We start from the raw sequence: 3,166 nt of genomic DNA, 5'->3' as shown, positions 1-3,166 counted from the left end.
GTAGACCCCGTGACGATGTTCATGCCCCTGTGACCAACGACCCCTCCTTCTTGTTTGAGCGAACAGGCAAGCAAACCCCCCTTGAGCATTCCAATATCGCCCATTTCTTTCCCTCTCATGCTTGCATTAGAACTGCTACTGCTTTTTGGATGATCCTACTCTGATGCATAGCATGTTTTTGTTACCTGCTTATTGTTAGCTTACCTACTTATCCTAAACTTTCTTAGTATAGGTTGGTTAGTGATCCATCAGTGACCCCCACCTTGTCCCAGTTGCCCCGCTTTATGTTCTATGACTCGATCAACGCGATCGAGGTCCAGGCCCCTACACTGCGCATCACTATCCCCTTTTGTTGCTTGACTCTGCAGAGTTACCATCGAGTGCCGAGGTGGAACCTCATACATCACTCCTAATGAGATCTTTGTAGTGTAGCTATCCGGTCGTGGTCATCGAGGGTGATTTCCTCCTTAACAACTTCCGTTACGGCTCTGTCGTGCAACCCCTCAAGTGTGAACCTCAAGGGTGGATCCTCTTACGTTCACCTTGATGATAACATCGAGTGGAATTCACCGGGGGTGATTCCTCGGGTTTTCCCCCTGGTGTTAGCCACACAGTTACTATGGTTACTATGACTTTATACTGAACCATGTTACTAAAGACGAGTCGGCCCTGAGGGGTACCCATGTGAGCTTAATAGCGAGTGATGTGGAGTCGGGTTGACCTGGAAGGTGCCCGCGAGATACTTACGAGGCGTGGCCGGGAATTCTTAGCCCTTGCCACAAGTACTCGAGATGGGGCGACGGGGTCACATCTTTCATGAGTCTCTGCTTATTATGCGTGTTCCTAATCCACTACGATTTGGATATTTGATCCGAGGGGCCTCTAGCCTGATAGCACTAACCATCACATGGGCATAGTATGGGCGTTCTGTGTCGTATGCACCAGCTGAAGCTTAAAGACGTTAGTGATTCAGCGCCGCGCGCCGGGTTGGACTGTGTAAGCTCCTGCCTTGTTGGAGGAGGTAGCTAGGTCTGCTCACCAGCTGTGTACGCAACGTGCAGGAGTTCTCGGGGAGATGGCCCATGACCCTTGGGGGCATAGGCTTAGTCTGGTGTGCTGACCACTCTATTAAGCCTAGGTCGGGTTGCGTCGTATTGTTTGGCCGAGGCCGGGCATGACCCAAGAAAGTGTGTCCGGCCGGAGTTAATCGAGCGTGGTGGGTAAGTTGGTGCACCCCTGTAGGGAAGAAAACATCTATTGATAGCCTATCCTACGGTAACGAACACTTGGAGTTGTATCCCGATCGATACAACTAGTACTGGATAGTTGAGATGAGGAATGGATATGAGAAATGGATAGTATGGCTCTGGAATTGCTTTCTCGCAGGGAGTCAAGAAAGGATCTCTGGCCGAGGTTGATAACACTACCTACTTTACATTATATTGATCTGTACACTTGTATATGATGCAAGATGCCTGAAGATGCTAGTCTTCGATAGGCTAGGCTTTCCCCTTCTCTTCTGGCATTCTGCAGTTTAGTCCATAGATACAACCCATTTCCTTTGATACAGATGCATACTTAGTTTAGATCTGATGTAAGTCTTGCGAGTACTCTGGATGAGTACTCACGGCTGCTTTGCTACCTCTTTTCCCCCATACCCGATTGTTGCGACCAGATGACGGATCCCAGGAGCCAGACGACACCACTGATGACTACAACTACCCCGAGGGTGTCTACTACTATGTGATGGCCGCTGGCAACCTGTAGTAGTTAGGAGGATCCTAGGCAGGAGGCCTTGCCTTTTCGGTCATTGTTGCTTTTGTGCTAGCCTTCTTAAGGCAATCTTGTCTAACTTATGTCTGTACTCAGATATTGTTGCTTCCGCTGACTCTTGTGTATTCCAGCTTATGTATTCGAGCCCTCAAGGCCCTAGGCTTGTAATATAAAGCTTGTATTATTTTAATTTGTGTCTAGAGTTGTGTTGTGATATCTTCCCGTGAGTCCTTGATCTTGATCGTACACATTTGCGTGTATGATTAGTGTGCAGTCAAATCAGGGGCATCACATGATGTCTTTCTAAAATAGGTTGGGATGAAATAATTCACATAAATGTTGTCTAAGTATACACGGTGGCATGATATAATTGACATAATTGATTCATATACTAAGCAACTGGCACTCGCATGTATGATCTCTAATCTAATCGGATGGAATTCAATATTGTGCATATGATGTCTAAACTAGGCAATGCAAGACACCATATGCATGATATGAGAAATATAAACATTGCAACTTAGAGCATACACCTCAGATGGGATATACAACTAGTCATATGTCTCTGAATCCTCCTCTGAGGAGCTCCCTGTAACCATCGAGATATATGCTTCAACAGGTACTATTGCCTGCTCTGAAGACCTTGTTTTCACTCCTGATTTTTCCACAACCGGCTCAAATGGTTGATACACATGAAGAGTGGTTCAATATACACAGATTGTCGACAAATGCAATACGTAATGAAAAAAAGATGGCATGAGATAATTCACATATATGATGTCTGGCTACATGGCGGCGCATAATTCACATATATGATAACTGGATGAAAAACATGGCATTGCATAATTCACATATCTGAGACAGAAAGCAAACAGGAGGCATTCACACAAAGCATGTCTAATCTAAGCAGATGGCATGGCAATGCAAGACACCATATGCATGATATGAGGAATATAACCCTGCCAAGTTAGAGCATGTACCTCAAGGGGGGATACGACTAGTCATCTGTCTCTGAATCCTCCTCTGAGGAGCTATCTGTAACCAGCAAGAAATCTACATCGACAGGTAGCACTGACTGCTCAAATGGCCTTGTTTTAACTCCAGATTTTCCCATGACCGACTCAAATGGCTGATGCACAAGAAGAGTAGATGAGTGTATAAACATTGTTGACAAATGGAATACATTATGAAAAAAATAAGGCACAATACAATTCACATATACGATGACTGGCTAAACAGGATGGCATTGCATGATTCACGTATATGATGTTTGGCTAAAGAACATGGCATTGCATAATTCCCATATACTCCCTCCATTCCTAAATATTTATCTTTTTAGAGATTTCAAATGGACTACCACATACGGATGTATATAGACATATTTTAGAGTGTA

The sequence above is a fragment of the Triticum urartu genome, chromosome 3A, assembly GCF_056163025.1.
Source record: "Triticum urartu cultivar PI428250 chromosome 3A, HENAU_Tu73, whole genome shotgun sequence".
Classification (NCBI taxonomy): domain Eukaryota; kingdom Viridiplantae; phylum Streptophyta; class Magnoliopsida; order Poales; family Poaceae; genus Triticum; species Triticum urartu.
This window is presented reverse-complemented; position numbering follows the sequence as displayed.